Source organism: Pristis pectinata, chromosome 5, assembly GCF_009764475.1.
Source record: "Pristis pectinata isolate sPriPec2 chromosome 5, sPriPec2.1.pri, whole genome shotgun sequence".
NCBI classification, from domain to species: Eukaryota; Metazoa; Chordata; class Chondrichthyes; order Rhinopristiformes; family Pristidae; genus Pristis; species Pristis pectinata.
Window position 1 is genome coordinate 111386848 of NC_067409.1, and position 14321 is coordinate 111401168.

At 41.6% G+C, this 14321-nt stretch overlaps 1 long non-coding RNA gene across 1 annotated transcript in view; it reads right to left on the bottom strand.

Moving 5' to 3' along the window:
• The window catches only part of LOC127570776 (uncharacterized), a 12740-nt gene extending 3945 nt beyond the window's left edge, over positions 1–8795 (bottom strand). Inside the window, exons 1-2 of the long non-coding RNA XR_007956394.1 lie at positions 8728–8795; positions 593–867 (exon numbers count right to left, since the gene is read on the bottom strand). This is a non-coding gene — a long non-coding RNA (uncharacterized LOC127570776). The remainder of the gene's footprint in view (positions 1–592; positions 868–8727) is intronic.
• Positions 8796–14321: the final 5526 nt, after the last annotated feature.

A 14321-nucleotide genomic window follows, 5' to 3' on the forward strand; every position in this document is an offset into this window, starting at 1 on the left:
AGAAAGATAGAGAGAGAGATCGAGAGAGAGAGAGAGAGAGAGATCGAGAGAGAGAGATCAAGAGAGAGAGAGAGAGAGATAGAGAGAGAGATCGAGAGAGATCGAGAGAGAGAGATCAAGAGAGAGAGATCGAGAGAGAGAGAGAGAGATAGAGAGAGAGATCGAGAGAGATAGAGAGAGAGATCGAGAGAGAGAGAGAGAGAGATCGAGAGAGAGAGAGAGAGATAGAGAGAGAGATCGAGAGAGATCGAGAGAGAGAGATCAAGAGAGAGAGAGAGAGAGAGAGATCGAGAGAGAGAGAGAGATAGAGAGAGAGATCGAGAGAGAGAGAGAGAGAGATAGAGAGAGAGATCGAGAGAGAGAGAGATAGAGAGAGAGAGAGAGAGAGATCCATGATACTAAGACAATTGACCAAGGTAAATATAAACAGTGGGCAAGTGTCACATGGTCACACGCTTCAATTCACTGGTGTCACATGATCAGATACCGCACAATCATATTATGCATCAAACAGTAATTAGTAATCCTAATTAATTAACTAATTATTTAATTAATAATTAAATATCATTTAGAAACCCTTTGCAGTACATACTATGTGCATCTGTGTGTAGAGGACATTGTAGTGCTCTTCTCCTTGAAACCAAGAACAATGGAACCAGTACTCCCTGGTAACATGTCAACATCCAGTTCCTCTTGGATGGTAAAGTTGTGAAGGACACATCTAGGCTATAGATTCTTATTGGCTTGTTGCCCATTCAATGTTCGTTGATCACTGACAAAAGGCATGGATTCTGAAGCAGCACTGGGCTATGACTCCCAGAGGCCATCCATTGAAATAACCTTCTTCCCTCCAGAGGCCAACGAGAGCTGAAATTTGAAGTATGAATAATACATGGTGTCAACTTACAGCCAATCTTATACTGTTACATTTAAATATCAGAAGCTCAGTGTTGGTCTCAGACACACAGTCAGTAACATAACTGAAGGTCTAACAGGTCTGTGTTTTAAACATATATGTAGTATGGTTACTGGAATTATGAAGGCAAAAATGACTTTTGATTCTTCCCTGAAATGAATTTACCTGTCTTTTAATTATGCTATGCTGCATTGTTAAACCTGTTTCAGTAAATGGTGCAGTAGTCGTGCCAAGCACTTATAGTTACCAAGCTGTTAAATATTTTTGAATTAGATACAAGACAGCCAGAAGTTACATAAGCAGCTGAATATTTTCACAAACAAAATGTGCTAAACCCACATTACCCATCTTTGGATGGCGTTTGACTGATTATACCCACTCAATATTCTGCTGAGAAGAGTTTACTTACCAAGTAACAGGAGAGAAACAGTTGAACAGTGAGTTTTCAAATGAGTTTGACTGAGTAACTTTTTGGAAAAGCAGGAAATGTAGAGCTTGGAAAATGAAGATAAGGCAAGGCTAAAGGAAAGATGCAGGTTTCTAAATGGTATCAAAATTGAAAAACAAAGCACACAATTGTGTTGCTGTCTCTTCGAAAGTAATTTCTTTCTGCCTTTTTAAAGCAATCAAAGCCAGGGATGTCAGTGTCCAAAACTATTTGGGACAGAATTTCATCTTTATTCAGCTGTGCCAAATGTACACTATAGCAGTGGCTGGGTCTTATACTGGTTTCAATGGAACTGAATTTCAGAAGCAGACTACAACATGCAGTGGTGACAAGGATATTGGGCATCTTGAGCCTAAAGGAAATATTTTTTTTGTCCCAATGTTTTTATTGCCCTGGTATTATGAAATCAATCATAATATCAAGCAACCTTTGATCAGGTCTTAGATGGGTCAGGTTCAGTGCTCAGCTACTTGGCTCTGTCTGAGAAGTTCAGCTATACTAAGACAACATTTCCACCTGCTGCTATATGCTTAGCATACTTACCCATTCAGAATTAAAGTGCTGAATTAATGCCAGCTGATACCAAGAAGGCATCAGAAAAAGGAGAACGCAACATAATATCTTTCATCTGGGTTTGATATTTGCATTTTAAAAAATGAGAGCATTATTCTAATTTAAGATATAAACTGAATATCTTTATGCAAAGGCCTGATGTTCATTACTTTTAAACATGAGAACATTAGACTTTGAGGCTGAGTTTTTGCTCCTTTGCTCTAGTGATGTGAATGCAATCTGGGCAGAATTGATTAAAAATAGCATGAAAATTCAGGAATTTTCAAAGTCTTTCACATCTGTGTATATGCCGTCTTTTATGTTGGTTCAAGTTCAGTTCAACAAGACAGGCTCTGCTCACAGTATTGACAACGTCTTCAATTGGCATGAGAAGTTTCAAACAATTCTTTTGATTTGCATTTGCTCCTCAAATTTAACTACATTTATCTGGGGAGCAGGCATTAGTGGGCACGTTTCAAAAGATTTTACATGTGAAAAATAATTTACTGAGAAAAGAACATTACATTTATTAAAAACATCAACTGGATGCACTTGGGTTTAAACATATGCATGTTGGGGAAATGGCCTCCTACTGTGCTTTAATATACATGTGATTCAATGAGTCATGTATGTATCCTCACTGAGCTAACAGGTTTCATGACATTTTTTATTATTTTAAGCAATACCCAAATCCTGTTCTGTAACACCTGCCAAGTTCCTTCTCACTATCACTCAACATTTATTATATCCTATGATGCATTCCACATAAGTGCATTTAATTATTGAGCACAGTATACTCCACCTCTCTACTTACAGTATAATAATCAATACTTCCTCATTCTTTGAATTGTGACTGTGCTTTCCTCTAGCAGATTAATAAACTCTGCCCAGATTTAGCTTCTCAGTCTTCAGAAAAGATCCACAAATTCTTTAAAGTTCATAAAATGAATCCTTTTGTGTTGTTCCCTGCTTTGTGATTGCATAACTTCTAAATAAAAGTTCATTTGGTACCAATAGACCAATAGCACTGAGAACAATGGATCTTCTATTTTCATCCATGTTTATTTTTAAGTATTTGGAAATGTTTCTATTCTTTGAATATAAGAGCATTTAGGGAAATGGTTTACTGTTGGTGGTTTCAGTGTTTGGAGGCTGGAACTAAAGGCAAATTATTGACCTGGATAGGAGGTTACTTGGGCAGTAGAAGCAGTAGGTATGAATTGAAAATAGACGGAAATATCGAGAGGTGTCCCCAGATAATCTGTGGTGGGCCTGAACCACCTTTCCATTACTGACTTCAGGAGTATAAGAGACCCATCTTTTTACATTTGACAATAGCACAATGAATGGTGTTATTGAGTGGTGTGGACAAAGGTACAAAGACATTGATAGATTAAGTGAATAGGCTAAACCATAGCAGTTGGAGTTCAGTGCAGGTAAGTGTGATGTCAATCATTTTGGATCTAAATAGCAGATATAGATTATAATTTAAATTGTGTAAATACTTTTCTGATCTAACTAAAACCACAAGCACAACTCAGAGAGATCCAGATCAATGATTGGTTCCAGTATCCATCTACTCTCAGACACTAATGGGATCCAGTGGGATTGGGTAGGGGAGACAGGGTCCTAAAGGAAGATAGAAGAGTAGGACGCTCAACCCCTCAGGAGTGTTCCATGACATGATATTGATCTGTATCCTAACTCCATCCACCCCTCCTGATTCCATCACACTCTCAAACAGTGCCCTGCTAACCATCAGATAGGATAAGGTTTCTTTATTAGTCACATGTACATCGAACACACAGTGAAATGCACCTTTTGCATGGAGTGTTCTGGGGGCAGCCCGCAAGTGTTGCCACACTTCCGGTGCCAACATAGCACGCCCACAACTTCCTAACCTGTATGTCTTTGGAATGTGGGAGGAAACCGGAGCACCCGGAGGAAACCCACACAGACACGGGGAGAACGTACAAACTCTTTACAGACATTGGCCGGAATTGAACCTGGGTCTCTGGCGCTGTAATAGCGTTACGCTAACCACTACTCTACCGTGCCTGCCCTCTGCACCATGACTTAAACTTCACAGTAAGAGAATGGAAGGCCTGGCTTGTGGGATTCCTGGCAACTAATACGAGGCAGGATTTCTGCTTGGATCACAACTGTTCAGTGACATTGTTTAGGCCTGGGATAAGAAACAGGCATTTTATAGGTTCATCAGTTCAATCAAATTTTAGGAATAGAGGCCAACGTAAAGGACTCTATTCAGAAGATGTTAGGGTTAGTGGAGGTAAATGTGAAAAGGCAGACATTCATACTTAAAGGGTCAAACAACAGAGGTATAATGGTAACTGTATAAATGGTACTCGCTGAGCTTTTGTGTTGGGGTAACTGTGTATTTTAAAAATAGTGTTAGATTGACTTATGCCGACTATGATATTTCTCAGAGCAAACAGCTTTAGGCACCTTCATTTCTGCAAATCACCCATTAATTTATATACATTGCAATAATGGCTACTGTTGAAGCAAGACTTATGGTTAATTCCACAATTTCAGATCCTATTTAAAATGATTTATGAAATACTAGAAATTTCAGGGAATTTATGAGGAAACACTTAACCACCTATTTCAATGGTAATGTCATGAAGGAAATGATAGCTGTCAAATGGATACAGAGCGTGGAGAAAGGTGTCAGTAACGTGAGAAGGTTGACAAGTCCATGAGCATAAGAAGGATTTCTCAGAGTTTGAATTAAGATCATATTCCAGCGCTCTTGGAGAGAGAGTTCAGTGAGGTGGAAGGGAATTGTAGTTTTTTCTCCCCATCTAACTGTCTGAGGGGAGACTTTAGCTCTCATGGGGTCTGTGTGAAATTCGACCCAACCTCAGATTCTTACTCTCTCATCATTTCACTATGCCGTCAGCAGGGCAGCTCGGACTAAAGTCTGAGTCAGGCAGGAGCCACATTACTTAATTCAACTTGGGCTTCTGTGGTTTGCAAAGGGCTCCAATACAGTTTAGAGAGGCTATTAGGCAAAGCACACGTAGCTGCTGCCCTTAGTAAACCCTGGTGATACAAGGAAATCCAATGATGCATAGGAATGTCCTATGAGATGCAACTGTATAATGGTATGTTGACAATTCTGGTCGACAGAGAGGATTAGTTACTACCTAAGGGATCAGGCTGCTTTTGCCTTTTAGTAAAAATCACCCATGCAGAATTCTGCAAAAGGTATTGCAAGTAACAAACTTCCCCAACTGGAGGACCAGCATCTCTTAACTGTCTTTGTCAGCAGCCAGGACTTGAGGTGAAGATAACTATGGAATAGACAGTCTACAATTCAAGCATTTCCATACGTGTAGAACGACATCTGACAGAAAATATTTTTCTTCACCACATGGGTGACGTAGGTCGCTATCTGGGTATAGAATACAGCTAAATTCAGTGGAATGTAAGTTAGGACGTTAGCACTATTTATTTATTTTGTAATTTATAGCAATTTTTTGTCTTTGCACTGTACTGCTGCCGCAAAACAACAGATTTCACATCATAGGGCAGGCACGGTAGTGCGGCAGTTAGCGTAACGCTATTACAGCGCCAGTGACCCGGGTTCAATTCCGGCCGCTGTCTGTAAGGAGTTTGTACATTCTCCCCCGTCTGTGTGGGTTTCCTCCGGGTGCTCCGGTTTCCTCCCACATTCCAAAGACATACAGGTTAGGAAGTTGTGGGCATGCTATGTTGGCGCCGGAAGCGTGAGGACACTTGCGGGCTGCCCCCAGAACACTCTACGCAAAAGGTGCATTTCACTGTGTGTTTCGACGTACATGTGACTAATAAAGAAATCTTATAAAGAAATCTTATATAAGCCAGTGATAGTAAACTGGATCCTGATTCTGATACATAAACAAGAAGGACTGAGCTGCACCACCCACCATTTGTTAACTTTGAATGAACCTTCCTTAATCTCAAAAGGCAGGTAAGGAAATAAACACTGCAGATCCTTCTCTTACATTATGGTCTTTATGAAAGTGGAAGTCATGGGCAGGCACAGTAGTGCAGCAGTTAGTGTAACGCTATTACAGCACCAGCGGCCCGGGTTCAATTCCGTTCAATGTCTGTAAGTCTGTACATTCTCCTCGTCTCTGCGTGGGTTTCCTCCGGGTGCTTCGGTTTCTTGCTACATTCCAAAGACGTACGGGTTAGGAAGCTGAGGGCATGCTATGTTGGCGCCGGAAGCGTGGCGACACTTGCGGGTTGCCCCCAGGACACTCTACGCAAAAGATGCATTTCACTGTGTGTTTCGATGTACATGTGACTGATAAAGAAATCTTATCTTATCTTATGTCAAATGTGGATTTGTGAGGGGATGAGGGTTGTGACCAGTGGGTCGACATCACCAGAACTGTGTGTGGGTCCCAAAGGATAAAAGGCACTGGTAGAATTTCTAGAGAGACATAAAATGAAACAGAAATGTACCAACTCTACAGCAAATGCACTTTCAAAAAAGTGGCTCTGTAATAAACAATACAAACTTATCTGATTTCTAAGCTCCAGTTTAACATTAATTGATGTCTAAACCTATTGGAGCCTTCTTAATTTCCCTGAAACTCAGGGAAAAAATTCTTACAGAACTGGTTTACTTCCTCAGCAACAGGAGGTGCTTTTTTTTCAGGAATAAATTCTACCAGTGCCTGTTGACAGCTGATACAATTGTGTATCAAAATACGTCTTTCCTGGTCCAACATTCCTTTTGGAGTGTTACTGGAGTAGTCAGACTATTTTGTCCCAGGAGTGCTGAACAGGATCCCCAGAATGTAAGCCCTTTAATTGCCTTTTATCCTCTGGGACCCACTGATCACATCCCTAATCCCCCCACAAATCCACATTTGACATGACTTCCACTTAAGTGCCACAGAAGCAATAGAAACAATTCAGCAGAAATCCTAAGGAAGTTACCAGAGAATGTTTCCATCAAGAGTCATTGGACCAATCCTCATGGATGCCACAACCATGCATCCTTATCCCCACACTTCCAAGCTACTGCTGGTGAGGCCAGTTAAAATATTCCTTTAATTAATTAATTAAATTCCAACCCAAGGGTTTAAACAGGATTTTTCTACTCTGTGTGACTCAGTCCTCCAACAGCTTCTTCTCAATGTCCTTTTGACTTCAGTTAGGGAGGGAATGATTGATATCACTTTCATATAGACCGTAACGGAAGAGCATTCAATTGCTTCTGCCCAAAGGTTTTCTTGTCCTTTTTTCTTTCAGCTGGAGGTTGTGATCTGTATCACTTTCATACAGACCATACAGGGAAGACCGTTAGCTTGCTTTTGCTCAAGGGATCCTTTGTGCTTTTGCCTTGAGTTAAAGAGGGAATATGATAAGAGAACATAAGATGTCTTTATTAGTCACATGTATATCGAAACACAGAGTGAAATGCATCTTTTTGCGTAGAGTGTTCTGGGGGCAGCCCGCAAGTGTCGCCACGCTTCCGGCGCCAACGTAGCATGCCCACAACTTCCTAACCCGTACGTCTTTGGAATGTGGGAGGAAACCAGAGCACCCGGAGGAAACCCACGCAGACACGGGGAGAACATACAAACTCCTTACAGACAGTGGCCAGAATTGAACCTGGGTCGCTGGCACTGTAAAGCATTACGCTAACCGCTACACTACCGTGCTTGGTATCATTTTCACACTGACCATACAAGGAAGAGCATTCACAAAATAAGTCATCCATAAATCTCTTAAACACAACATACCTAAGCAGCAAAAAAAGCACCACTATGAGATGGGATCAGCTAAGCACTCAAGCCCTCTCGGGGGAATAAACATGATGTATCACAAGGTCCTTGAGCTAAATGTGAGAGCTTTCCATGGACTAAAAATGATTGCTCCCACCCATGAGCTCAGGGGTCTGTGTTAAGTTTTACTAGTTTAAGTAAGACGCCCTGTGTTTCTGCTGCCAGTTTAGATATAGTGCATTCTTTGGATGACTCCCAAAAACTATTACATTTGAAAAACAATTACATTGCTGTGCTGATTTTGTACCAGTTCCAAAATCATACAAGATATATAATAAAAACATTAAAATAAATGAAAAGAGTATAATTAGAATGGACTGTATAGGTTAGCTATTCTGATTGCTACCAGCTCTTTGATGTAGGTCAGATGAAATCAAATATCTTGTGAAAACAATGTATAGAAGTTAACTCAGGAATCTTTATGCCTACTATAGAAGGTGACAATAAAAGAGGCCCTAAATCACAATGGTGTCCAGATGTGGGTTTTTTTCCGCAATCTGTTCAGGAATTATTTCAAGTGGTTAGACATTTTCAAAGTACATCATCACTATTAACTTTTAATCTTGTCAGTTTATAAAAAAATGCGCCAAAGAAATATTTGTCTCTCTAATATTAAAAAAAAATCAATGGAAGTGTCAGGAGAAGGTAGATTGATATGTGTATGTTGCAATGACCCAATTACACTCAATGCTTTCAATTGCTTGAAAACAACACACTAGCTGTTCCAAGGTCTGTAGCTGCTCAGAAAAACAACATGCTTTCACTGCCAAAGGGCAAAAGACCCCATAATTAATTTTGTATATTGATGTTGGAACAAAAATAAGTCAGTCCTTGCCAGATGGATGACTGCCTAGGCCTCTGCACTGGGAAACAAATTGCACATATTATTGTTAAAGTAAATTACTTTCTGCAAAGTTAAGTTTAGGACAAAGCTACTTCAAACATAAGTATTGAAGGGAACATTTTGCTTTGTTTAGTAGTGCTCTTTAAATATTGTCACTTACGCAAATGCAGTTATAGCAGCTCCTGGCTAATGTTTAAGTTCAAAGCCAAAATTTCTCCATACCACAAGTTCTTGATCTTATCTGGGTTGTCAGGAGGAAGTACTGAGGGAACGATCTCCGCTCCCCAGTAGGACGGTTGTGAAACTTTTGATGATTGGATAGCCACTGTTTTCACATCAACGTTCACAGAAACTGTGGAGAAAGCCATCTTCACATCTCTCAATGTGTTTGCAAGGATGCACAGAATTAGCTCAAAGGAAACATTTAATAAAGAGGACAATTATTTAAATGTATTTCACCAATGTTTTTTTAGATGTTACTCTCCTTCTGGTTACCCATTGCCTTTTCCCTAATGTTTCAATGATCTTTTGCTTTCAGATAGGAAGGGAATGACTGGTATTTTTTGTACGCTTTCTTTCTGTGTGAACAACCAGAACTAGTCGTGTATTAGATACTCCCCCTGACAGACAGAGATACAGCATATCACTGCTGCATGGTACGGAAACCAGCAGCTCCACTGTCAGTTGTGGAAACCTCCACAATAGTTCATTGGTTTGCTGTAGCATATGGGTTACATTACCAAATTAGTTTATTAGAGGCCTCGGCTATTGATCCAGAGTTGTGAATTGAAACCCTACCATTGTAATAAGCAATTCTGGGAATTGAAAAAATCACGATGACCCTTGTAACATTGATTGCTGTAAAAATCCATCTGGTTCACCTACATCTTTCAGGGATGCCAATCCACCATCCAAATGTAGTCTGCCCTTTCAAAGGTTCTAGATCCACCAAAAGGGGTGATTCTAAATCACAATCTGAAATGGTCCAGCAAATATTCTGTTCAAGGGGCAATTAGGGATGGACAATAAATGCTAGTCTTGCCTTTGTGTTGATTTGGGTGTGTTTCCTGGTAAATTGGTAAATTGGTTTATTATTGTCACTCGTACCGAGGTACAGTGAAAAACTTGTCTTACATACCGATCGTACAGATCAATTCATTACACAGTGCATTGAGGTAGCACAGGGCAAAACTAACAGAATGCAGAATAAAGTGTTACAGTTACAAAGAAAGTGCAGGTCAGGTAGACAATAAGGTGCAAGGTCATAACAAGGTAGATTGTAAGGTCAAGAGTCCATCTTATCGTACTAGGGAACTGTTCAATAGTCTTATAACAGTGGGATAGAAGCTGTCCTTGAGCCTGGTGGTACGTGCTTTCAGGCTTTTGTATCTTCTGCCCGATGGGAGAGGAGAGAAGAGAGAATGTCCGGGGTGTGTGAGGTCTTTGATTATGTTGGCTGCTTCACTGAAGCAGCGAGAAGCGTAGACAGAGTCTGTGGAAGGGAGGCTGGTTTCTGTGATGTGCTGAGCTGTGTCCACAACTCTCTGCAGTTTCTTGGGGTCCTGGGCAGAGCAGTTGCTGTACCAAGCCATGATGCATCTGGATAGGATGCTTACTATGGAGCATCAATAAAAATTGGTGAGGGTCAAAGGGGACTTGCATTCTGTGAATGAGACATTAAATTTCCATTATTTACATTAAAATTGCCAAAAAGTGAAAATGCAGCAGGTTTTCCTTCACAATGTTCTCCTGTAGCCGTAATAGCCAGGAGCTGCTGGAGGTGCTGTAGTGAGGTGACTGAAAGGAAGTCTTAGTCTAAAGGGTCAGATTAAAGAGAAGGCTGATTAGAGAACTAGGCAGTCCTGGGGCAGCACTTTCTTTCAACAGTGCAAACCTTTCATAATGTGGAATGTTTGTGATTTAATTAAAATGTCCGAGAAATCATTATTTTTCATGCAAACCTTCCTCCCACTTTTCTCTACCCTGACTGGATTGGTTCAGAACCCGATCAGCTCTCAGCAGAAGCCCATGAAGTAACGCAAGGGCCTGCCAAGGAGGCTTGTGGGGATTCTCCTTGTCTGGCACTGCAAACGTTGTGGGCCCAGTTTTATGACCCACCAGCCGGTAGTTACTGACCCACTTGTCAGTACTTACCTTTGCTTCCCGTTACAGAGAAACATAGAAACGTACAGCACAGGAATGGCCCACCACATCTGCTGACTATGATGCCAAATTAAACTAATCCCATCTGCCTGCACACTGTCTATATCCCTCCCTGCCTGCCTGTTCACATTCCTGCCTAAATGCCTCTCAAGAATTGCTTTCATATCTGCCTCCACCACCTCCCCTGGCAGCCCGTCCCAGGCACCCACCGCTCTCTGTGTAAAAACCTATGCTCTCTCGTATTTGACATTTCCACCCTAGGAAAAAGATTCTGACTTTCCAATTTTATGCACTTCTCTCTGGTTGTCTCTCAGCCTCCAACACTCCAGAGGAAACAATCCAAGTCTGTCCAAACTGAACTTATAGCTAATATATTCCAAACCAGACAACATCCCAGCAAATCTCTTTTGCACCCTCTCCAAAGCCTCCACATGCGTCCTATAGTGTGGGGACCAGACCTGCACACAAGACTCCAAATGTGACCTAAACAATGTTTTATACAGCTGCAACATGACTTGCCAACGTTAATACTCAATGCCCTCACTGATAATGGCAAGTATGCCGTATGCCTTCTTTACCACCCTATCCACTTGTTTTGCTACTTTCAGGGAACTGTGGACATGTACCCCAAGATGCCTCTGTACATCAATGCTCCTAAGGGTCCTGCCATTAACTGTATACTTTCCTCTTGCATTTCACTTCCCAAATGCAACTGCATCTGCCACAGCTCTGCCCAAAGGAGGATCCACATTCAACTGTATCCTTTGTCAACTTTTCTCGGTATCCACAATTCCACCAATCTTCATGTTATCTGCACACTTACTAATCAGACCTACATTTTTATCCAAGTCATTTATATATATTACAAACAACAGACGTCCCTTGCAGAACACCATAGGTCATGGACTTCCTGTAGAAAAACACCCCTCGACCACTACCCTCTGTTTCCTATGACCAAGCCAATTTTGAATCCAATTTACCAAGTCTCCATGGATATTATGTGATTTAATCTTATGCACCAGCCTCCCATGAAGGACCTTGTCAAATGCTTTACTAAAGTCCATGTAGACAACTGCCTTACCCTCATCAATCATCTTCATCACTTCCTCGGAAAACTCAACCAAATTTGTGGGACAAAACCTCTCCTGCACAAAGCCATGCTTGTTGTCCCTAATAAGTCCATGCCTTTCCAAATGTGAGTGAATTCTGTCCCTAAGGATCTTCTCCAGTAAATTGCCTACCACTGATGTTAAGCTCACTGGCTTACTTCCTGGTTTGTTCTTATTGTCCTTCTTAAACAAAGGAACAACATTGTCTATTCTCCAGTCTTCTGACATCTTGCCCATGGCTAAAGAGCGTTCAACAATCTCTGTCAAGATCCCAGAAAAACTCCTCCCTTGCCTCCCTCGGTATCTTGGAATCGATCTCATCAGGCCCTGAGGACTTATCCACCTTAATGCTTCTTGAGACATCCAACACCTCCTCCTTTTTAATATTGTCATGCCTTCCAATGCAACCTATTCATTAAGGGCCTCACCCACTTTCTCTGACTAAATCCTCCTAATCCTAGTTCCTCTGACTGGTCAGTGGCCAGCTTGGTGGATTGTTTTGCCGATCGCTACGGTGCCCACCTTTCGACTGGGCTCGCAGTCGAATTCACTTCATCACCACACCATTCCCTCAGTGGGCTGCCTCCCGTGATCTATCTCCGGTGAGATTTGTCAACACAATGGACAGCTGAGTGTCAGTAGCCTTCCAGCTGAATACGCTCCCTGTCATTCCCAGGGCACTGGCCCAGTCTGGGACTCCAGCTCTAGGGAAAAGGATGTGGGTTCGGGTGAAAGGCTGAAAGAGGTGAATTTGATTAACATTGTCTATATATTGTTTGCCCAATACCAGACAGCAAGACAGAGGTATTTTGGACAAATAATTAAATGAAGATAGAAGCTGTCCCTAGTACCTTCTAAAATGTCAATCACACTTTTCGTATTCCTGCTTCCTCCCAGATATTTGATGTAGAAAGCTCAGTGTTGTTTCTCATCTGTGGGCGTAACGCTATTACAGCGCCAGCGACCTGGGTTCAATTCTGGCCACTGTCTGTAAGGAGTTTGTATGTTTCTCCCCGTGACTGCGTGCGTTTCCTCCGGGTGCTCCGGTTTCCTCCCACATTGCAAAGACGCGCGGGTTAGGAAGTTGTGGGCATGCTATGTTGGTGCCAGAAGCGTGGCGACACTTGCGGGCTGCCCCCAGAGCACTCTACACAAAAGATGCATTTCACTGTGTGTTTCGTTGTACATGTAACTTATAAAGAGATCTCATCTCATCTCATCTCATCTCATCTCATCTCATCTCATCTCATCTCATCTCATCTCATCTCATCTCATCTCATCTCATCTCATCTCATCTCATCACTGTAGGTGCTGGGTGGCAGGAATGAGGTCACTTCCCACCTAAAACGAGGGCACAGGAAAGAACTGTCAACGAGGGTTCCCATGTCAATCACCTGTGAAATGAAGGAAGTTAAGGCCTTAGTGCACACGAGATTTTTGCTGCTCACCAGTAATCAGGGTGACGCAGAGTACACCATGAGGGAGGTCTGGATCAGGAGTTCAGCAGGGTCATCGACGTTTCCTGAGCAAGTGCACACAGTGGCAACAGGTCAAACGTGGCTGGTGGACTGACGCTTGGTCATTCCATCCAGTCCCGTATTAAAGGTAAGAATGAGATGACACAACAGTGGTAGCAGCAGCTTGATTCTCTGGATTATAAGGCTTTGGGTTTTAATTCCATTCCAGAGGCCTGAGTACAAATTCCTGGGCCAACACCCTTGCATTTATCTTTGGATTTATTAGTAACTCTGTGTGTGTCTTTTTTCCCACAGATTATTTCCTATCCAAACCAGTTCCACTGCTTCACGTTGGCAAATTACCAGAGGTTGTTAACTTATTGTGACTTAGCTACTTGAGCAATTAAGATCAAAGGCAGAACCCAACTGCTCAAGTTGTGCAGCCAGATTAACATTAATATAAATATTTAAATTGCTCAGAGAAAAATTCAGAGAGATGCATTTTATGTAAAGTAAAACATGCTGTTCTTTGTTTAATGTTCTCAAGGAGAAACTAGAATCCAGTGCACAATAGCGAGGTTTTGGTCAGTATAAATTGCTTTACATTCTCTGACTAGTGACTTGCATACACGGTTTCAGATCAAGCTAGAATTCATCAAACCGCCATATGACCCAAGTCCACTCAGTCCGCAGCTAAGCAAGTGTGTGACATCATGTACTTCTGGAACACATTGCACCAGAACCAAAATAGCAAAAGAAATATTTATAACTTGGTTGGGGGATGCCAGTCATTCCTCGTGCATTTGGCTGCACACTCACTTGCTTTGACTGATCCTTTACAGACAAAGTGCTTTTCAAAGTAGGAAGCAAATCCATTTGATTAATGTCCAAATGATTAATGACAGTCAGTTAACTATGTTGGAGGTCAAATTTTACAGAGGCTGTACTGACAACAGATGTGATTCCTTCATTTTACATGATACAGCAATTTGATGAATATTTGAGGTACAATCGGGCTGATTTGT